This window comes from Ambystoma mexicanum, chromosome 6p, assembly GCF_040938575.1.
Source record: "Ambystoma mexicanum isolate Mex_15411 chromosome 6p, UKY_AmexF1_1, whole genome shotgun sequence".
Taxonomy (NCBI): domain Eukaryota; kingdom Metazoa; phylum Chordata; class Amphibia; order Caudata; family Ambystomatidae; genus Ambystoma; species Ambystoma mexicanum.
Window position 1 is genome coordinate 108,600,535 of NC_090935.1, and position 23,684 is coordinate 108,624,218.

Here is a 23,684-nt window from a genome sequence, read left to right on the forward strand (position 1 = left end):
TGTTCAGCATACTTCCCAACATGCTATAAAGCTGACATTTGGCGTGTGGGTAGGTTCCATGGTGTAGACAATGTAAAAAGTATACAATATAAATATACCTTTGTCTATTTTTTTATTTTTTTTAGAAGGAATAATTTAGTAGGAATTCTAATTGATCTTCAAAACCTTCTTGTGGTAATACTAACCCAGAGAGCTTTGTTAAAATGGTTGCCTCATTATGTCAGAGTGCAGTGCAGAGTGCCCTGAAGCATCTCATATTTTTTGAGAGGGACAATGGAGATGCTGGAGTTGGCATGTGAAATCATGGGTTTCTTTGCTTTTGGAAAGGGGCAGCCAATTCCATTATGCACACCTTGGTTTCTCAGGGGCTACGTTTTTCACAGTCCCGTTGCTTAACTAACACATTACGGCACAGGCGATGGTAGGCTTAAGCGAGAAAGACAAGAATGGAAAAATCATTCATAAGCCAGAGCTGGTGTAGATCGCAGCAAATAACAGCACTGCCATCGGTGCTCAAAGAAAGACACTCATCCATCAAAGAGCCTACATTTCAAGAGTCCATCTGCTTCAGTTACACTCCTGGGAATTATTTTCAATTCTTTGCCCTTTTGAAAATGATAATTACCCATCAAGCCGAGCTCCTATTTCAAGATATTCTCCTTAGCCCACAAGGCCATGTATGATGAGTTCCTAATTACCTGTCCAAATACTAAGCAGTAAAAGATAGATATGTCAATTATGCAGTCATCACCCTTCCAAGATTGTGAATAGTATGCTCCAGGGGCAGTCTCCGAGTAGCCTAAGGAAGATGTAGAACTGCCGCGCTTTCTGGAAATCAAGGCATTCACGTGGTCCTACCTTCAAGGAGGCCTTTCAGCATATGCAGAAGACATGCATCCACCAGCCTTCCATGGACCATTGACTGGGACACTGCATTGCTAATGACCTGCATCGGTCAGTCTTCCATCTCCCATCTCAGTAGAGTTATGCAGCACAGGTCAGATTTGGGATCAGCTAATGTTGGTGCCCTGGGCTGCAGCTTAAAATTATATTATTGCGACACCGGTCCTGCCCTCATGGCCACTGTGGTCTTCTGGTCCCATAGGACTGCCATATACTCTGTGCAATACATTGATTAGGGGGCTTTCAGCATTCTGATCCCCATCCATTGTAAAACTTCAAAAAGATAAAACTATGAAATGTTAATGAACAGCAATTAACACTGGCTATTTGTAAACAATTATTTAATACGATGCATTTTCAAACCTTTGGGTTGCGATACATTTAGATTAACTTTAAGACACTCCAGTTTTATATAATGTTGTGATAACTTAGTGGTTGGGGGAGGGGTAAATCTGCGTGCAGCCTACGGGCCATAGGCTTGAATCCTGCTATTTGCTTCACAAAGCAGAGACATTTGTATTCTCAACTGTAAAATCATCAGAAAATACGCCACTGAGACTGATGGCAACATAATTACCAGGTAGTAGGTTTGTTATTTCTCAAGAGCTTTCTTAGAGAAGACACACAAGTAGGCGTCGCATTGTCAGTCGAGAAGATCATGCTTGTGTTCCCATTACATTAAACAGGAAACACAAAATGAAAGGTGATGGCTCTCACTATGACCGAAAGATGGCCTAGTCCACTTTGACCAGCAATTCCTGCAAAATATGGTGTACGCGTCAGATTATCCCACAGACACTTCACTCTTTCTGAAACTCATATCGTTTTGTGTGGGCAACAAGGCTCTGAAGCGGGGCATATTCTTTCATTTTGGTTAAGGAGTTCCTCAGTGATCATTTTACTCCCCACATCTGCCTGCTCCAGCTGAAGTAATACAGAGGAGAAAATGGAAGACAGGTCTCCGTATGGTTCCTGCTGCGGCACGTTCCAAGCGGTCATCATGGGCACATCTGCGATACAAGCAGCAGGACCATGCACGGCAAGTTCAGTGGGAGCAGAGGAGACTGCAGGTTGGTCATTCATTTTTAGCAGGCATGGTCGGTCCGTTGAGTGCTGGTCCATGTCTAAGCAGGTCTATCCACATCCCTCTTGCACCTTTAGATTACTGGATTCATGCTGGTCAAGAGCCTAACGTTCAACAGATGGGGAAGATTGAGAAGGGTCATTCTTATATGGAGACCATGGAAAATAGGAACCAGAAGCTCCACCTTCAAAACCTAATAGGGGAAAGCCATGGGGAGTGGACGTGTCCCCCACCCAAGTAATAATGGGTTTGTCGAAGTTGTAGAAGGGCCTGCAGGCCTCACCTGGAGCAGTCAATAGGAAGACAGAGATAATTGGCCAGGCTACTGGCATCATTAGGCACATGGGCTATCGTGGAGACCACATTAAGCTCACAGTGCAGCTTACATTTTTCTCTAGGTACAAAATGAGCCCTAAAAATATTTTAGGAATTTCCTGCTGCATGGAAAAGCTGAAAGGTGGTGCATCGGGGCTGATCCGAGGGATCTGGCATTGTGGACGTTAGTGGAGTGAGAAGATCTTTAAAGATGTATGGGGGAGCGGACGTTGTTGCTATCACAATGCAATGGATCCTGCAAGATTCGAAAACCCCTCAGCTGGGTGTGGGGGCAGAAGAACGAGATTAAGGAATCGGTTTCGGATGCTGTTTTTGTTCCTCCCATGAAGCACAACGATGATGCGTTGGTCCTATCCAATTCTTCCAATGCTAATTTAATAATACGTAGCTTGATTTTTGCCAAAGCATCACGAAAAAATAATGATGGTGACCATGTTAAGGAATAAAGGAGGCTGTATTTCAGCACAGACCCAATAGCTGCACCGTGACTCAGCCAATCTCCGACTGACATAAGAAATCTGGAATTCAGGCCACACAGCACGGGCCGGCATTCCATTACAACACTTCTCCCACCCTTAGCGGAACACCTCCAAGTAAAACAATGCAACACAAAAAGAGAAAATAGTATTCAACAGGTGATCAGAACTGAACAGAATCCACACCAGTAAGTTGGTGCAGCACAAGATAGGTGCTCCCTAGTGACGGAAACAACCACAAGTAAAGTGTGCTTGCGACAATCTGAACAATGGCAAACAATGGAACCTATTGAACACTGCAGATGAATGATGCAGATAAAACAGAAGTGAAACCTTCACTCACAACCACCCTTCCAGAAATAGTCCCTCATCCTAACAGGAGACACTTGATTCCTCAATGGGTGGCCCCGTCACCACTGACTGATGCAAGAACATCCTGCTCCTCAGCCACACCCACTCCATCCACACAACCACCAAAAGTGGGCACTTCACTACACCCCAGCTCCGATCCGCCGGCAGGTTCACACACGCTGCTCCACAGAAAACATGCTTGAATGAGGTTCCAAAGAGGAGCCACCCACAACAAGACTACCCTTCTCTTGCTCCACCTTGTCCCATCATCCCAAACCGCATATCCTGGAAGCAGAGCTGAAGGCAAGTTGAACGTAGATGGCATCGACTCTTCGGGTAAAACCGCTTAAGTTTCAGCACATAAACTCTATCAAGGCGCCATAAGAAATGCTAAAGCTCAACGTTTTGCGGATCGCATCTTGAACGCCAGCTGCTCTTCTAAGGAACAGTTCCGGGCGGCAAAGGAACTTACCTCTCCAATTTGTCCCCCCCCCGCCCACTTCTTGCTTACTCAAGCATATTGTGACCAAATTGTGCTCTTTAAGGGAAAAATATGTAAAATTTGGAAACGTATAGAGAATGCTCCTGATACTTTCTCTGACGTCCTTTCCTCCTCGGCCACTACCTCGGTCAATAGTTTTGAATGTATGACAGTGACAAACACCATGGTTTCTACCGCCCTTTCTAAACTTAAATCTAGCACTCCTATGGACCCAATTCCTGTCCATATTTTGCAATCTCTCTCTCACAAACGTATTCCTCTTTTTAACTCACCGCTTCAGTACTCTTTCTCCACTGGCTACATCTCAGATTTACTTAAACATGTGATCTCTCCTCTCTTAAAAAAGCCACATCTAGATCCTGCTGGCGTGGAGAACTATCGACCTGTCTCTCTTCTTCCAATAGTAATGAAACTGCTCGAAGCGATCGCCACTACTCAACTTTACTCAAATCTAATCATTTGCTTCACCCCTTCCAGGCTGGCTTTCACCCTGGAATGGGTACCGAGTCTTTTATGGTTCCCCTTCTCGATGATATTGCCCTAGTTCAGGACCATGGAGAGGCCAGGGGCGCTTATTCTCCTGGACCAGTCTCTTCATGAAGCTGGCATGTCTGGTATTCCTTTGAAATGACTGTCTTTTCTTCCGAACCGGGTCCAGACTGTTTCTCTTCCTACGTTTAACTCTTCTCCTATTTCTCTCAACTGCAGGGTCCCGCAGGTTTCAACTCTCTCCTCCCTTCTGTTTAACTTCTATATGCTGGCCCTCGCTAAACTGATTTCTAGTCACGGTATCCATTTCTTTTCTTACGCCAATGACATGCAAATTCTTTCTCATCTTAATGCTCTACTGATCCTCCTCACAAACTAAAGAACTGCCTCTCCGCAGTCGCTGATTGGATGTCCACAAACTGGCTTAAGCTCAACGGTGACAAACCGAGATATTGCTAGTTGGCTCTGCCTGTCCTAACTCTCTTTGGATCTTGAACTACTGGCCCTCCTGCCCTGGTCCATGCTCCAAACCCACTTCTGTCGTTAATAGCTTGGGCATAAAAATCTTGTCCTCTGGTTCCTGATCCGCCCAGGTTTACGCTACCTGCCATTGCTCCTCAAAAACTCTTGCATGCGATGAGACACAAACTGCACACCATTGTCAGTGACCATAATCGTGGGCATGCCTTCTCTGTCAAACACCTTTTTAGAAAACCAATCACCTTCTCCGTAGTTACCGTCTCAAAAGCAACAGCCTCAACCAACAGCAATGTGTAGTCCACCAATACCACCACAAACTTGAAACCACCCTCAAAGCACTACATGGGATGTCCAAAGTCACCATGGACCACACTTCATTGGGAACATCAACTGGGTACACTGGTTGCAGGTGCCCAACTCTGCTCTTATCGCTCATGCCTCACACTCCTTTACCACCATCTCCACCTCATCGTCCATCGGCCACCAAAACGACTTCCACCACCTCCTCTTGGTCACGTATATGTCCAAATGCCCATCATGTGCCAGCTCGACAAGCCTCGCTCTCAAACTCACAGGAGGTACCAACCTATCCCCTCATGACACCACACGGACCCTCTGCCAGTTCACTTAAGACATGCATGTAGGCTCTTCCTTCCTCCCTGGCATTGACTGCCTCCTAGCCACCGCGCACCCCGCCCTTAAACCATGCCAACTCTGAATCCTTGGATGACTCCCACTCCCACTCGTTCTTGTCCACAGCGGGAAGCACGGCACCTGGGTGCCCACATCACTCTCTCCCTGCTCTTCTAGGCACCATTCCCAGCAACCACGACAAACAATCTGCCGCCACATTCCTGATGCCTTGTATGTACTGTATACTGAAATTGAATTCCTGCAAACCCACCATTCAACTTGCTATCCTAGGTGACACTGATCCCATCCCTTTGGTGTTAAGCACATATGTAAGTGGCTTGTGGTCCGTCCTAATGACCAATGGAATACCCCACAGAAACGTGCTTAGACGCCCAGGAAGCAGCTAATGCCTCCCTCTCAATAACGGCATACCGCTTCTCAGCATCCCTAATCGCCCTAGACGCGAACACGATCGGCTTGCACACACCATCCTGCCACTGCTCCAAAACTGCCCTAGACCGACCTCACTGGCATCAACAGTAAACACTGTTCTGTTCTTTGGGTCAAACGTACTTAAAGACGGTGCCCTGTCAACATCCTCTTTCAACTGTACAAACTCCACTGACACTCCTGCGACCATGTTGCATTCTTTTTTAACAAAGCATGCATGCACACGGTTTTCTCTGCATACAAGGGTATGAATTTGACGTAGTACTCTGTCATTCCCAGAAAATACCTAAGTTGGTCTTTGTTCCCTGGGGACGGGGAATCCCTCATTACTCTAACCAAACCTTTCCTAGGCTGTATGCCGCTGGCATCGAGAATGTGACCCAAATATGTCACGCTGGGCAACCGCCACTTGGCATTTTGAAAACGTCACCATCAAACCACTTTTCTGTAAAGTCTGCATGATACGATGTACCCTCTCATGTTCACTTTTATTCTTGCCCCAGACTAAAATATCGTCCTGAAAGTAACTCTCCTGGCACACCCACAAAGAATTCCTGCATTAACCTCTGGAAAACCACAGACGCCAGCCCAAATGGCATGCAACAAAACCTGTACGCACCAAAAGGTGTAACAAACTAAGTCAGGGGCCGTGACAACTCATGTAGATTGATCTGGTGGTACGCCGATGAGAGGTCAAAGGTGGAAAACCACTCCACTTGTCCGATAGTCGTCAACAATTAATTAATATTGGGTAGGGGATGACGATCTACCCAAATGTTGGCATTGAGCTCCCCAAGGTCCACACACATTCTTAAACCCCTGTCCTGTTTCCGCACCAGAACAACTGAGGACAACCGCTCTGAACTCTCAATCTCCTTTGTTAAGCCTGCCTCCTTCAATTTTTCTATTCCAACTTCAACCCTTCCCATGCCAACACAGGAACACTCCTGACCTTGTGCACCTTGGGTACAGCCCCTCTTTTGAGAACAATCTTGTGCGAGAAACACTGCAACATGCCTAGCTGCTCTGTAAGCACAGTAGGGTACTTGCTACATAAATGTTGCACTGACATGTCTACAGACTGTTTCTCCACACTCAACACAGGCACACTTTTTACCAGACGTATTTCTATAGCTGCTTGCTCATCCCCAACCCAACATGCTCACTCCTTTATGTGCCACAGATAGTTTTACTACCGTGCTGCGTCCCTTGAACTCAATTCGAGCCCATTCATACCCCAACACCTTTATAGGCACTTGGCCATATGCACTGGGTTCATGTCCGGTGCTTTGAGGGCAGGCACTTCCTTCCCAAAGTTTTCTTTGTAAACTTCCAGAGAAATGGTATAAGGGGAACCTGAATCCACCAACATTTCCAGTCGTACACCATTCACAGGCAAGGCATCTCACAGCCCTCTTGTGACCCCCCTTGACATGTATCACACCTTCCCTCATCATGCCACTGTCATGAATCACTGTGCTGCCTGTAACCCCATCAGCCTCAATCTTCCTGACACTTTGTCTCCCTTGTGTGTCACCATTCTCTCCATTCAATCTACACATCCTGGCATTGTGCCCTTTAGTTTTACGTCTATATTCCACGGACAAAGCCAGGCCCTCCTTTGCCCCGATGGAATGACTCACTTCCTGCACACTTGTCTCATCCCCTTCCCCTTGGTTCATTTGGCTCAGTCTGTTTGGCTTCCCATCAAACTTCTCAGTCTTGCTTCTGACATTGCTGCTGCCCTTCTTTGGGGGCGGGGGGGGGGGGGGTGGCAAAACCACCTGGATTGACTCTCCTTGGCTATTCCTGTTCGTCCTCGCTGTGACTACCTGAATGCTGGCACGTGACTCCTCGATGGCTGTCACAATTTCAATTACTTTGTCAAAATGTGGCTCTCTCTCCATCCACAACCTTTCTCTGACTTTGGAATTGCTCGTCTTCATCATGATCTGGTCTCTGATGTATTCCTCCTGTAAACTTACAAGTGGCTAAGAGAGTACGCAAAGCTGTGACGTAGGCATCGATACCTTCAACTCCTTGTGGCCTGGAGACAAAAAGAAACCGTTCCAAGTACCACGTTGGGTCTCTTTTCAAATTGTTCCTCCAATTTCTTGAGAGCCGCTTTGCATGCACTCACTACTCTTTCGCCTTCTTCGCTACCTGGAATGTACGCCTCCTCACCTGGAAGATGCCTGAACACTCGGAGGCCTTCAGTCCCTAGGCAATTCAACAATGCTACCTCCTTTTCATCATTGCTGTACCTCGAACCTCCAGCCGCTCTCATGTACACCTTTAATGCATCCACCCAAAGGTCCCACAAAACTGGGGGTTTTACCAGGGACATTATAAATCCTGGGGGAGGCCTGGTATTGCAGTGCTGCATGGTTATGCAGAGTTGATCAGGTGACAGTGTATAACCTGCACAAGGTTGTTCTGCATGCCCACCTAGTTAACTGTCCTTTGTGACCTTTTGTGCCCCCTTGCTGCCCAGCCAACAGGGTTTCAAATCCCTGTTGTGGAGTAACAGTATCTTTAAATCCATGTCCTGGAGTAATACAGTACCTTGTAGTTTGTCACCCATGTGCTCTCCTGTGGCCTTCTGTGTTCTCTTGTTGCACCGCCAGCTTAATTTTGCTGTGGGGTGGCAGCAATGTTGTCTGTGTTGCACAAGATTTAATTTAGGTGTAATTTTCCCTGCATTTGTGGACCTCCCCAAACATTTTGCTTTTGTCTGGCTAGCCTACCCTGAACTTTTACCAGTGGAGCCCAGCCTTCAGCTGTGCTCCCCTGGGCTTTTGCTCACTTTTTATGGGGAAACTGACACGTCCTTCAGACTGTCAGTAGTGGGAAACTATATATCCCTTAGTCTTTTACTATGTTGCCATTTCTTGATAACATTTTAACAGTGCACAATGTACCTTCCAGTACCGTGCGATGGGGACTTTGTTTCATGGCCCTAGACACCCTCGTACGATTTTTTGATGATTGTACGAGTGTGTCCGGGATGAACTGGTGGCAGCAGTTACTTTTTATAATGTTTTACTTATTTTTATTAAATCACACTGTTTACAGCAAGTAAATGCAGTGCGATTCAAGAATGGAACCTGGCAGTGGTTCGAGAATGCCAGGTCTGAAAATGGCTGAGCCACAAAGTCTTGTTCTGTCCAATGGCCATTTTGTCCCTTGCCTTCACCCAAGTCGAGTAACGCAGCTTTCCTTATTTGGGCATGCTGCCTCCTGCGAGAACCAATCTCTTTCGCGGGCGTCTGCCTGTCATGTGTGCGCGCCCAGGAAGCAGGGTTAGACGGTCTTGTCCCAAACCACACTACTGGTGCCAGGATGTCTGGAGTGCCTGAATGACTGAGGCCACCGTGGACCTTGATTGGACCACAACTGGGATGCCTACATGAGAGCAGATCTTCAATTGGAAGTCCTCGATTTTGGTGCAAAGCTAACCTTGAATAAGAAAAGGGGTTCTGCATCCATTCCAGGTTAATCACCCGAGTTCTCACCAAACTACAGAAAGAGCCATGCCTCCTGCATGAAGAAACAGACTTGTGAAGCCACCAAAGACACTTTGGGAGGTTTTGGCACCCTTCGCACTCTGCTGAACCGTCGGACCCCTGCTTTCTTTCTCAATCAAGGTGGCCTGCCAAGGTGCTTTGCCCCTTTGGAGAAGAGGGAACATCTACTCTTGGTGCCCCCTACTTACCTACCAAATGAGCCCCTTTGTAAGTGTTCCAGGGCTTCGCAGTGAACAGTTCAGCTCAACCTCAGGGTATCCCGCAGAATCGCTACCATCTCAAGTGGAAGCCGGAGATTTGGGACATCGTTGGATGTGGTCCTGTGTCCTCTCCCGCCGAAGTTCGCAGTCCTAGCTCCTCTAGGTCCCAAATTAGGAGAGTGCCTAACGTTGCCCACATCAGTGATTCCTGCGTCACTACCTGTTGGTGACGGTCGCTGTAGGTGCCTTGCTGTTTTGCTCTCATGTGTCCCGATGCCTGCTGCACCAGACATTTCTTCATACTTACTACGGAAGTTGAGAAAAGGCAACAGTCCAGTCACGGACGATCATTCTCCCCAGCAGCTGCTGAGACCATGACTAGAATGGCAAAGTTTGGTCTGGACTGTGCCGAGGGTCGCATCACTTACCGGTGGACCCTGGCACAACCCATCTCTTTTAAGCACGAATATCCTCTAAAAAGGTATTCGATCTTGGCTGGGTTTCCTTGCGCTCCCTAGCTATTCTCACTTTTTGAAAACTGCTCTGCCGCCAAGGACAGATCCTACCCGAATAGTGGGAACCAATTCTTCATCGCCTCAAGCCCCTTCCTGACTTGCTATAGCCCGCCCAAGAAGATCCGCTTTTTGTTTCACCTGCGCGATTGTGCTTTTTTACGTACAACTGTACTGTTGGACACAAAGCTCCCAACTTCTTAGGGCTGGACTCGAAAGTTAGGGAACTACTCTGAAGAATTGTCTAATGCTCCTTGTGTGTTAACCCACCCTTCACTTTACAGGTTGTGGCTTTGTTTTCCTCCTTTGTTGCATTAGGATACGTATTGTAAAGATGCTGTATAGTAGAGTATTTTGTGTGTGAACTGTTTTTGCATAACTAAAGTGTACTTGTGTCTATTGGTCCGTCTGACAATAAATGTATAGATATTTTTCATATACACTTGTCTAAGAGTAATTTGTGGTCCGTTGCGGAGTGTGCTCATTGTGGGCTTCCAATCACTCTTACCCCTCCTGAGACGTAGTCCCGACTGCCTGCCAAGTTACCTACATTGGTCTGGCTTGTCCAGAAGGCTCCCCTGTGTCACTAAACCGAGTGTGGCCTCCTGAACTTCTGCCCACTAGGTCAGAGTTTAAAAATCCATCTTAACACCTGCCAACCCAAGATGGCCACCGGGTCTAGCAACATCACTAGGTGCTTTCCTCTAGAAGCCATGCAATATGTGCACCGGCGCTTTCCCACTCTGGTGCCGGGCTTAGTGCGGCCAAGACACGGGCATACGCACCGGTAAGTGCTTTGCTGCGAGATGTCTGTACTTCATCTGCCATGGGTCGACATCAACCAGCATACCGCAATGATGGCCCACACGGTCCTCCTAGTCTTTGCTTGAAAGTATGCGTCTGGTTGACTCTCACCGCCGCAACCCATGTCACCAGTGAAATAACGACGGTGACAGCACCGCCACTAAGCCCCTCTCCAACTGACAAAAGGAATCTGGAATGCTGGCCGCGTAGTCAGCATTCCATTACAACACATCGTTTACAACCAAGGTACTACTTTGAAGTAGAAGACCCTTGATGTCAAGGGAACTTAGGATCATTTGGCATGGAGGGAGAACTCATGTGCAAAAGAACAACCAATGAACTTGCAGAATTCAAGACATACACATACATGAAGATAATGCATGGAAAGGCCATAAGTACCTACTTTTAGGATCCATTTTAACCTAAAGGGTTACTTCATTTGCCTTTCCACCTCGTTTTGAAAAGTAGGCATGTATGAATAACATCGTTCAGGAAGCACAGAAGATGACGAGGCTGCTTGACTTTGGTGGTAAAGCAATTTGGAAAACCTTATGAAAGTGATTGTTTAACTTTTTGTGTTAATAAAGTGCATTTGGGAACATAATAGCCTTTTACAATATACAAAACATTAAAAAAGGAAACCGACAATTTACCACAGAGGTTGAACATTATTAGCCATGCCTAAACAAATTATTCTTAAAAGCTACATTCCCCCCAAATCAAATTTTTCATAATATTTCACAAAACAAACATTACCACAAGCCAAAAACAGAGCCATGGTACACAGGATTTTTATGCTGGCTGCCAAAACAGACGTACGTAGCATTTGAAAATAAGGAGAAGGAACGTGGTGAAGAAGCATACGTTTTTTGAAAGTGCACAGGCAGACCTTTTGAAGGATAGGTGACTTGCACAGGCTATAAAAGCGTACAGTGCCGAAAGCAGCGACTAAATGTAGCTCACATTTGGGAAATGTCCACTTCCGTCGCGTCTGGGATGCAGGGGTGCACATCACGTGAACGTCACTATTTATTAATGTGTCAATAAGTTGAGCAACCAATCCCATACCTGGATCCGACAGTGACGATGTAGGGAACCATGTGTTAGGCAAATGGGTTTAGACAGTGTGTGGCCAATCGGTCCAGGGATTATAGGTGGCCATTTGCTGGTTCCATCGGTGGTAGCCAATGAGGGTTGTGGGACAACATTGTAACCTAAATAACCAAGTTCTGGGGCTTCCCACTATAAAAGATGCAACCTTGTGGGATGTGACGAGCTCCGTGCCAGTTTGGTTCTATGGAACCGGCCGATACCTATTGCATGTAATAAACCTTGTTTTCCCTTGCAAAAAGATGCAGTGATTATTTGGCCTTTTGGATTATTTTTCTCGTTTGACCTTTGGGTTTCAATTTCTTCACAGTTCGGCAGAGCCGCCATGGCACTTTGGTCACCAGGTTTCTCCCCTTAAACCCAGCTAAGGGTCTTGACGGAAATGGGAATACCATTTAATCCCTCTGCAAACCGAGGCTCTCCCGATGGGAACTTGTGCAGACCTCATTCCTGCACCAAAGGCATCCAGGGAACGTGCAGGCGAGCCTTGCTCAACGAAAGGAGAGCTTCTCAAAATAATGTTCTGCCACAGTCCTGCTTTTCAACAGATTGGGATCCAAACAGCTGTTTACAATGTGTAACTATTGTGCCTGCATCCATATAACAACGGCTTTGTGAACAGCTGCTAGCGAGACATCAACCACAAGCAGGGGAGTTGCTAGGTCTGGAAAAGACCCGGGGCTACGCTGATGTTGGAACTGTTGGGACTGGGGGCGAGCTAGTCTTTTGGCTCCTGAGATTCTATCCGGGGCTACAACCAAAAGATCAGGGGCTGTAGCCCCCTTAGCCCCCCCTAGCAACGCCCCTGACCACAAGGCAATTGGGTGACGGGGAAATGATATGGGAGGAGATAGAATGTTATGAACACATGAGAAAATTTACTGGGAGGCAAGACAGCGGAACTCGCTGTGCAATTCGCCCGCTGTGCAGCTCAGAATATTTCACAATTCAGCAAGGAACTGAAATGCTCAATGAGTGTATCGATCTCTCGCCACGTCTCGCTCTCTTGATGTGTGGCTCGCTCGATCTCTCGTGCTCTAGATTTCGTGCTCTCTAGGTGTCCCTCTCTTTTTCTCAAGGCTCTGTAGCACAGTTTGGATGGAGCACTCACCTCTTTGGGCTGCTCTGAACACAGAAAGTACAAGTAAAAAGTGTTTTCTCAAAATATGCTCCTTGGAAGTTGGTGGGGGAGGGCACTGGATCAAAGGAGGGGGGCGGGGGGTTAGGGTTAGATGTCAGATACAGCATGTAGGCACAACATGCATCAATGAATCTGCACGAGACAGTTCAATGAATACTGCTACAGAGATTAGGTCTGCGGTCCAGTTTCTTTTCTCGTCTTCCACATGGCCCGCATAGATCAAAAATTAGGTGAGGGGGCACCACGTTTCTAGATATCTGCAGTGTGGCCAGATGATGCAAGCCTGTCAATGGGCCGAGACTCAGATTCTGGTACTTTGCACACTAGTCCATAATACCAGGCATTGGATACTCGAGTAGAACGCATCAGGTTATAGAAACGATGGGAACCAATGGCACAGAGCAACGCAACTCACCCATCGTCTCACGATGCCAGCCTGACATTAGTAGGAACTAGGCCTTAAGCCTGGCATAAAAGAGTGGAGTGGGACTCTTCCCCGTGTATACAACTTTCATTCCAGATAATGCATATCCGTCTGCATAGAGCTCTGCAAACATGGTAGACATTGGACACCATTGCAACCAATCAGCATCTAGGTGAGATACCCACATTATTGATGCTGGAATGCCACGTTTGCGGACAATCCAATGGATGAGAGTTCAGCACTGCCAGAAAGTGTTGTTAACTAACTAACCTAAATGGATGTTCTTGGCATATCTTCAGCCCTTAAAGAAGATATCCCCCTTCCAGGTGAACGCGAGCTCAGAGATTCTACAGAGAGATGGCTAGCATGGACAACTACAATCAATAGGGGGTTACGCCATCGGCATGATTGCTGCAGACCAGACGCACCAAGGGATTCCCCCATTAGATCTGATTGGTCAAGCAGACGACTTATGACCAATGTTCCCATCATTCTGAACTGTCAAAAAAACGCCTCTAGCTGGATTATAGGAGCTTGGGTTTCTTGCATTGTTCCAGCACATTTCCTGATGAGATTGCAACCATTCTCCCTTCTTTGATTAACACATCAGAAAACTGAAAGGTTGACGCTTTTATTTATTTGCAGTGACCACACAGCACCAATCAAGTCACTTTTTGGCCAGTTCACAAAATTAAAAAATAGTTTTTCTCACTTATCCTAAAACATGAACGTCCAATACTTTGCTGCTGAAGGCTATTAACGTGAGAAAGCATCCTACAAGATCACTGGAGTCTGAAACCTGAAGTGTGTGTTGCAAGAAAACCTTTTTCGCTCTTGCGGGGAAAAGAGCAACACAATGCAAGTCACGCCAAGTTCCCAGGGGCTCAAGCGTCCTCTCCCTTTAGAGAACCTCAGCCCCTCTTATGTGCTCTTCAGCCTAGAAATGGTTTACATCAGTTAAAAGATCAATTGTCCAGCACGTTTTCAAACTTACTTTTTGGTATGGAAGCAGCCTTGGGGTCCAGGCTGTCAACATTGGGGTTCAAGAACCATGGATTCTCTAGCACGTTTGGACATTCTGATGCCACAAGCTGGTGGGCTTCACAGTAAAGAAGTGTCGACATAGCAACAGGGAAATTGAGCATCTCTAATTCAGCGTTGATGTTTGCGTGCACAGGAGCGGATGGATCCTCCCACCACCGTCGGCGTGTACACTTTACAACATACCATACCACAGAAAGCAAAGAACAAAGACTACAACACTGAAAGAAAGCATGCTGCACAGTTTATGTAATCTGTCAAAGAAGACCTCTAGTCTTTTCTGAAATAATTAGTGTCAGTGTTCTGCCTGATCCAGCTGACGACCAGACGACAAAGTCATCCTAATTGAAGGAGCCCTTAACGTAAATAAAGCTTTGACAGGCTGCAATAAGAATCTCAAAGGAGCATGGGAATGTCAGCTCTGCAATCCAGTGGGTAGCCTTAGGACTTAAGAAGTGCACCGATCAGCAGCGTCTAATCAGGCTGCCAACCTCACAGCCTGCAACTACATTAGCAGAGGTCAGTTTCATGTTTCGTTGCATGTTCGATAAGGAATTGACTGCATGTGTGACCAGAGACGTGTCCAGGGAGTGGCCTTCGGTGGCACGTGCTAACCCTGGAATCCGATTGGCCACCCCAGGTGCCATCCCATTATCCTAAACTATGATCATTATCTGTGTGTGCGCTCGTACTTCATGCCACCACTGCATAAGTCAGTGCTACACTTGGGCCACCCCGGTCAAGAGAGTCTGGATATACCACGGTGTGTGGCAGCAGTTTACGATACTATTCAGGAGAGTCTCTGCATGTCCCAAGACAAGTTACAGCCACTTGGGTTTACAGAATTCAACTTTCAAGTGTCGTTGACTTTCCTGCAACACTGCCACCATCTCTGATGGCTTCCTTTCCACCTCAATGTTGGAAAACAATGCTCGTTGTTACAAACGGAAGTATCCGCACACCAGAATTAACGGAGGGAACTTTTAATGAAACACTGATGCGTTTCACGCCCAGGGTTTCCATGAATTGGCCAATGGTCAAGAATGCAAGTTATCGGACTAGATTTGTCATGGTGATTAAGTTTTGGGCAACAGACCAATGAGGGCTACTGCTGCCATTTATAAGCTCCGGGGTGTGTCTAAAGGGTACTTCTCAGTGGGAAGATTACTGGCACAAAGTGGGGGACTGTGCTACAGGGAATTCTGGAAATGTCCTGCTGGGCCTCGACACTGTGGACCTCTTCAGTGCGAGTATCATGGTTTTCTGCTTGGCATACTCATCACACCCTTCCTTTACATATCCCATCCCTTTGAAGCACACACTTCAATGCTCCCAGTACGGTTTTTCTCACCGCAAACAAATGTCTTATTCAGTTAATTTGTATTTCTAACTAGTTTTGAATCTCTATATGGGGACAAATATGCTTTAAAGCGCACTATTTAGACCCATCATTCCACATTTACTGAGGTACAGAACACCCCGCTCCCCCCAACCCCTACTTAAAGGGGTTTGGCATCGCTCACTAAATTTGCTCGGCCAATGTTATACGGGCCACTTGGAAAAGCATATCCAGGGCCCCTTTTGGTGACAGTCCACACCTGTTGGCACGGGCAAACATGCACCAACTTCTTCTCAGACTGTCAATATGAGCCACTACTAACAGCAGGTTGTAGTGTCATTTCTATTGGGTCTGTCAGAGTGGCACTGACGCACTTTCCTATAACGAAAGCATCTGGCAGGTACCTTGCCAGACGATGGCTAGCAAAGAGCGCATTCACAGGCCTCCACCCCCAAGTTGCTCCTAGAAAACTATTATCTGAGCGTTCATGGAGCTCAGCTGTGTCAGCGGGCCAATGGGCTGAAATAAAAATGGGTAGGTAAAACGGGTACAATCTCAGATGTACAAAGGCCAGCGAGGACCTTTATAAAAACCTGCCTTCAGAGGCACAGGACTAGAGAGAGCAGACAAGACAGGACAAGTCAACTGAACATTGCTTTGCTCGGAGCAAAAAAAAAAAGCACAATTCAACAAATAATAAGGATCACCTCTCCTCCCACTGAGGAAAGGTAAAAAACACCCAATATCACACGAGCTCATGACCTGTGGACTGCTAAAAACGTTGACCATAGTGAGCAATAGAGGACAGCGCAGATGACAGCCAGAGAGGGTGGGAGTCTCCAGAGCTTGTTCATGATGGATCCAACGTGGAACCTTAGCCAATAAGCATGAATCTTGTAGTTTGCACCGGCCATGCTGGGGGGGGGGCGGGGCTTATTTCACAAGAGATCGGGATCACTCTTGTCACCCTATTCTATTCTTCATGTATGTGCGGCCACTGCCCCGTGCGATTCCAAGTAAATAGAAATGACATCCAGAGGCATCGCCTCCTGGAAAAATAAGTGGGGACCTCAACAACATCATAGACTATGTCTGCTACTGGATGAAGTGGTACTACCTATGTACAAAGTACCTGGTACTGGGTGCTGTTGAGGAAGGCACAATATCGTTCCATTGGCATGACTGTGGGAACAGGGTCAATGACGGATGTAAAGAACCTGCGAGTGACAGACTCAAACTTAACCTTCGCCCTCCTCCCCAAATAAAGTCTGTGATCAAGACAACCAGCCCCCCAGTAACCATTACTCCCTGAAATCCCACCAGTCCTACAAACCAATAATTGAATCACATGGAAAACGTCCTGTAATAGTGTGCCTCACTACTTCAATGTAATCCACGCTGCCACTTCCCCCAGCCCCCCAAAAAAAAGGATTTATAGAATCCAAGAAGAGCAAAACCAGGTATCCAGGATGTCTCAGAGCACAAGCAAGCATGCAAACAAAACTGCATAATAAGAACTCCAACCACGCGCACACAGATCTATGTACATGTAAAGATCTTTGTACCATGCAAAGGCCCAGTGTATCTGCAGAAGCTTTCCCTTCATGAAGCACCACCTGGGAACATCCAATTAGACACAAACAAGAGACTGCAGAGAAGCTGGGGCTGGAAAGCTCTTTGTCCCTGAATCCAGAGCCAAACCCCGAGTCACAAAGAAAACCACATTGCTCAAACTCTTTCTTGAAGCTATTAAAATACAACTGGACCTATCGCCTCACACCTGGAGAACTTGCCACCCTGATTAAAGCCACCAAGGCTTCGAGGGCACCAGGCCAAGATGGTATTTGTAGTTGTTTTATAAAAGCTGCAGCTGATCCATGGTATTACATGTCTTATTTACTTCCATCAGAACCTCACAGGAGATTACGCCTTCTTGGTGTGACAGTACTATAGTAACAAAAAAGGATGCCCAGCGGATCCCGGGAGCCATCAGATCCTGGCCATGCTGGAAGCACCTGCAAAGATCTTTGCTAGAATCCTCTTGGAATTGGAACCATGGGCTGCGGCCTGCAAGATCATTCCTTTTAACCAAACTGGATTCCGGAAGAGACAGACCACCACTCTCAACACTCTGGCCTTAGCACAATCGTCCAGCAGGCCTAGACTACAAGACAAACACTGGTCTATGCAGCTGTTACAGATCTACCACTTTAGACACTGTTGACCGTAAATCGCCTCTGGCCTAAGCTCGCAGGATGGGGCATTCCATCGGATTTGCTTACTATGGTCATCTCCCTTCATGATAATACATGAGACAAGGTCAGGAAGGACCAAAAGAGCAACACTAGCGCATGGTTCCCTACATCCAGGAAGTTTAAAACAGGGTTGCAATTTACCTCGATCTTGCCGATCTGGATAAGGCCTTGCATAATCCTGCCTCGATTCCACCATAACTAGGTACTGTAGCGATTAAGTGGCTACGCAGATGATATCGTCATTTTAGATCTAACCCCGCGTCTGCTTGCAGGCCACTTTGGTCAATCTCAAGGACTACACTCATCTGAACTCGTTGAAAGTGAATACATCGAAGGCCAAGATCATGGTCTTCTGTCCGCCCAGAAGAACCGTGAAGAAGATCAAGTGGGAGATGGACGGTCATGACATTGAAGTAGTGAAAGCATATAAATATCTGGGCCTTTACCTTGATAATAAACTGCAAGGTACAATTCATCTTGAGCAAGTTCTTAACAGAATAGCAAATTGAATTGGCATTATCAACTCATTTGCCAACAGAGGAGGAGGATACTCGATTGACACATTGCTCAAAATCTATCAGACAAAAGTGTCTTCCATCATGTCCACACATGTGGACGTTAAGTCCTGCATCTCCGACACGCGTCAACAATAAATAGCGTATCCAGCCCATGCGAACACACGAGGCAGTGTAACAAATGGTATGTGTTTTTTCATATCGAGCATGTCGGACACTCCGGCAGGAGTCCTATTACAAGCACCGAGTTTGAATGGGAAATATGATGGGGACCCACTTTGTATGATCCAAAAACCTGAATCTATTTCATTATCTTTTCCCTGAAATAGTGAGACACGCTTTAAAGGAAAAAGCAGCTTGCGCTTCGGGGAGCCTGCTCCTTTCGTGCCCTTAGATACCAGAAATGGGCCCTAAAATAACAATCCATGTGTTGATGAGCTTTTTAAATAGGACTCACATGAATCCATGATGAGATGCTCTTCTGTGAGGTGGGTGAGAACCCCAGTGTGATTATGGAAATTGTCTGAAATGACAGTTGGTTTTGTAAAACCAGTTATGTGGCAGTTACAGCTCTGAATAGAAGAAATGTTCAAGGTCTATATCTCTCTCTAGTAAGGGTGGGCAACGGTAGAATTGCTTTTACATGTACTTTTATAATTATGCACCATGTATGGGACTGCGTGTAATGGGGACATAGCACATGTCCCCCAGAGACGTAAGCAATGATGCCAGAACCTACGGGGTAGGGAATAAGTGCATTCATTTAAGTGACTGGGTTTCTTTAAAAGAACTAGAGTTCCATTTGGCACGTTCTGCACCACTAAACTAAATTACGATGCAGTCTAGATGGCAACTAGGAGGCCAATTATAGGGCAAGGATAATTTGCCCGTGCTCCCGATGGATTCCAGATAAAGCCTTTGACACACACTCTTCGTGTAATATTGGCATCACTGGCAATCATCCATGTATGACTGAGAGGATTCCTTCCTGGGAGGAACAAAAGGAACCACTGAAAGACAGCAAAACGGCGGATTGTGGGGGGCTGCCTTGTGCCACGCTTAATGTTAATGTATACCAATGGGCGCCAGCGGCATGACTTCATGACGCGTCTGCTTGAAAACTCACAAGTCACCCGATGATGCCATCTGCCGTCGCAGCTCATCGCCGCCATGCAGGCTTTCCGCCAGAGCTCAACAGTCTGCGCATTGGATAATCCTGAGAACTGGTGTGTGGGTATGGGCCTAGCCACGTGTAGCGAAGGCAGTGTGCCACAATGGAAAAAGGCCTTCCTTGCTATTATCTTCACCTGTATTGTCTTTAATGAATGATAATAGTGATGAGGTTTTTATACAGTACTTCATGCCAGATTCCACCCACTTCTAAGAGTCGTCTTGTCCAATATCTAACTTTGCAAAGTGCGGGCTTGCCCCCATGACCGTGGTAACCACTTCCCCCATGAGCTATCCGCCCTGATCAATACAGTCCAGTTCCAGGCACGTCTAGGTCCCCTCAGATTGGGACTTCCTCCTCTTCTCATTGAATCTTATGCGGGTATTATGATTTCCTCCTCATGGTGGCTATGTGCTGGTTGGCTCACCTCACACATGAGGACATCTCCTAATCTCATCTCTCTCCGACTGGCACCCCCCGCCCCCTGTTTGAGTTCTTACATGCCACTGGGTGCGGTGTGATGAACTCCCACCCCGGCTTCCATCATAATGGTCTGCTCCATACCAGCGCAATCCTCAGAAACACGCTCCTTGCTTTCATCTATGTCACTAGAGATTCGGTTTGTATGACTTTGCTGCCCCGCGCGGAAGTCACCTCTCATCTGCCCTCACCCGCCTGCTCGATTCATATAGTCCCACTGCGGTTCAATCCACTCTTCGTCTCCACACTCAGTCATACAGTCCTCATGTTCACCTCAATGCCTTTCCTAGGGGGCTTCTCCTTTTCCAGCCTTCTTCCAGGAAGGGTATGGTGTCCAGGCTATGCTGGCAGCATTCTACTACTTGACTCATGTCTTATGACCCGCATGCCCCTCTGAAGGGCATGCATGCAGTCTGAATGTTCTTTCCTCCCAGCAAACTGCACCATTGGCATCACTGACAAGGATCCCAATCTCACTGTATGGAGCACTGCAGTTATTCTACTTTGTCTTCTTGTGAAATCTCAAGCAATGTCCTTTAAAAAACCCTGTCATTAGCCCTTAGTATCCTATTTCTCGTCCTAGTATTCACTAGTGAAGGCGGTTTGCCTTACCCCAGACCCTTTTATTTTTGTAAATCCCTCCCCGTTGTTCCTCCATTGAAGGGTACAAAATTGGCACTCACCCCAAGGTGGTCCTGTTGGTCTTGCTTCCCTCCAGATGCGCTGTTTAACTTGAAGAGTAATGAGAAAATAAGAGGCCGGTCCCCCCTTTCCATCATGGGAATAACTCACACCATCCATGCTGCAATAGATACAACTCAGGTGCAGGGGAGGTAACTCAACCATGACACAGGATTTAAAGACAAATATAAAGAAATTGGTGTCCAAAAGTAGGACACCATTACCACTGTCCCCTGCACACCACAATGCTGAACAATCACCCAGTTTAAGTATTATAAACATGAACACATTTCAATGATTAGATTTCTGAAGACAATTCCGTTGTTGATCAAAGCTTCTTTGGACTCCGATGGAGACCAATGACTGCTGATTGTCAGATAGTTGGCGTGGGCTCCCCACCCCGTGAGTGAGGCATCCGTCACTATTGTGATCTCCGGCCATGGTTGCCAAAACTGTTCTCCCTTCAGAATGTTGTCATCGCAGGCCCACCACTGTGCGACCCTGCTTTGAACCTGAAGTAGGTCTGACATGTGGCTCGAGAATTGAGAACATTGCGTTCTGAGAGCCCATTGAAGGTATCTCATTCTCAGGTGAGCCTCTGGCACCAGAAAAATGCAGGATGGCATGAGGCCAAGCAACCTCAAAAAGTTGAAGACCAGCTGCAGATTATCTTGAGCCCTCACCTCGGGTGGCGAGCTCTTTCCCAAGGATTCATCCAGTACAGCCCCAATGAACTGGAGCTTTTGAGAAGGTGTCATATAGGACTTCTTGTAAATGAGGGAGAAGCCCAGTCTGTTAAGAGAGTGCCGGTGGCGTTGAGATGATCCAGGACTTGTTTGGGAGAATGTGCCCTGGTCAGCCAATTGTCCAAGTAGGGGTTAACGTGAATCCCCCCTCTCCTGAGACTCGTTGACACCACGCCATCAAGTTGGTGAAAACACTCAAGGCGGAGGTCAGCCCGAAAGGCAGAACTCGAAACTGATAAGGAGAACTGCCAATGGCAAACCTCAGGCACTTTCTGTGCTTGAGATGTATTGGCACATGAAGTAAGCATCCTGAAGGTCCAATGACACCATCCAATCCTGGAGTTGGAGGGCCTTATGGATCTGAGTAGGTGTGACCATCTTGAATTTGTCCTTCCTTCCTTGTTCAAGTATCTCAAGTCCAAGATGGGTCTCAGTCCTCCATCCTTTTTGGGTATTCTGAAATATAGAGAATGCCATCCTTTGTTCCCCTTGGCTACAGGTACTGGCTCAATAGCACCTTTCTCTAGCAGGCTCAAAATTGCCTGCACAAGGAACGGATCTGGAACCCTCAAACAGTGGCTCCCCGGTGATGGTTCTGAGGTCTCTGAACGAAGGCAAGGCAGTAGCCTTGGGCTTTGGTTTCCAAAGCCCAAGCATCTGAAGTAATGTCTCGCCATTCTTTCAGATGTTGAGAGAGCCTGCTTCCCACTGGTGTTTTGTGACCCAAGACCTCAGGGAGGTTTTGAGGCAGCTATGGCAGTGGCTGTTGGTAAGGATGCCCCTGCTTGAGTGGGTTTTGCACCTCTCCCTTGTCCACCATGAGGGAATCTTCTTTGGCCTCTTTGACCAGCCATTGCTCTCGCTCTTCCAACTGAAGAGTAGTAGAGAAAAGATCTTCCCCCTCCAAGGCTGTGCACTAGGGCGAAAGGACTCAGGCTGTCTAATAGCGGCACCTAAGGATTTGGCTGCTGCCTTCTAGGTCTGCAACTTCTCAAGGCTTTCACCAGCCTTATTGCCAAAAAGGTGAGACCCATCAAAAGGCATTTTAAGGAGTCTGGACTGCACATCCGGAGCAAATCCTGACTTTCTTAACCACGCAAATCTGCGTATTACGGTGCTTCTTACCTTGGCCCTGCTGATGCTGTCAGCAGAATCCAGACCCGACTGAAGAGACTCGCACATGGCTCCTTTGCCATCTCTACCAATAGCCAAGAATCCATTGCTTTCCTCCCTTTCGGGAATGTGCTCCGCCGACATGGAAATACAGTCCCATAGAATGAATGTGAACTTTGCTAAGGCACACGTGATTTAAGAGACATGCTCCCTGCAGAAAATACTTTCCTTGTCCATGCATCTACTCTCTTGTCATCCCTATCTGGAGGGATGGTTGGATAAGCTGCCTGCTTTGAAGTTGCCGTAACTGCCTGTACCACCAGACTTTCTGGAGTGGGGTGTTTTGATAAGTAGTTGGGGTCACTAGATGGGTGGTATTTTCTAGTCAGGTTTTTGTTTACTGCCGGATTAGACTCTGGCGTTTCCCAATTTGCTGCCACCCTATTTTAGAGAGCAATGTGGAATGGTAAAATGGGATCCATTTGCAGACCCTTATCAAGGATGTCTGTTAGATCATCCTGCTCTAAGAGAAGGGTAGGTGTATTCCATCCCAAGTAGTCTCCAACTTTAGACATTAACTGTCCATATGATGCATCTGCATGCTCACCAGCTTCAGGTCTCCCACATTCTAGTTCTGGTGAACTGTCTACCCTACTGGCTGTTTGCAGGTTATCATAAAGATCTTTTAATCTTGACCCCTCCAAAATAAAACTCAGGCACATTGTGTACCATATTGATGCCCAAATGGCGCATCGTGATCTGATGGCTCATTTTCCTCTCAAATTGAGGTTAGTGATTTGAAGTAATCTTTCCTTGGTAAAGGAATGTATGTCTTATCTGGAATGGGCATTGAAGGTATTAGAAATGTTGAACTTGACACTCGAGGGGTCGTCGATATTTTTACTGATTTCATTCGAAGGT

At 46.8% G+C, this 23,684-nt stretch overlaps 1 protein-coding gene across 5 annotated transcripts in view; it reads right to left on the reverse strand.

The window, feature by feature from the left end:
- Window positions 1-23,684, reverse strand: part of LOC138511252 (protein unc-13 homolog B-like) — a 2,171,549-nt gene that overhangs the window by 1,073,176 nt on the left and 1,074,689 nt on the right. The window lies entirely within an intron of this gene.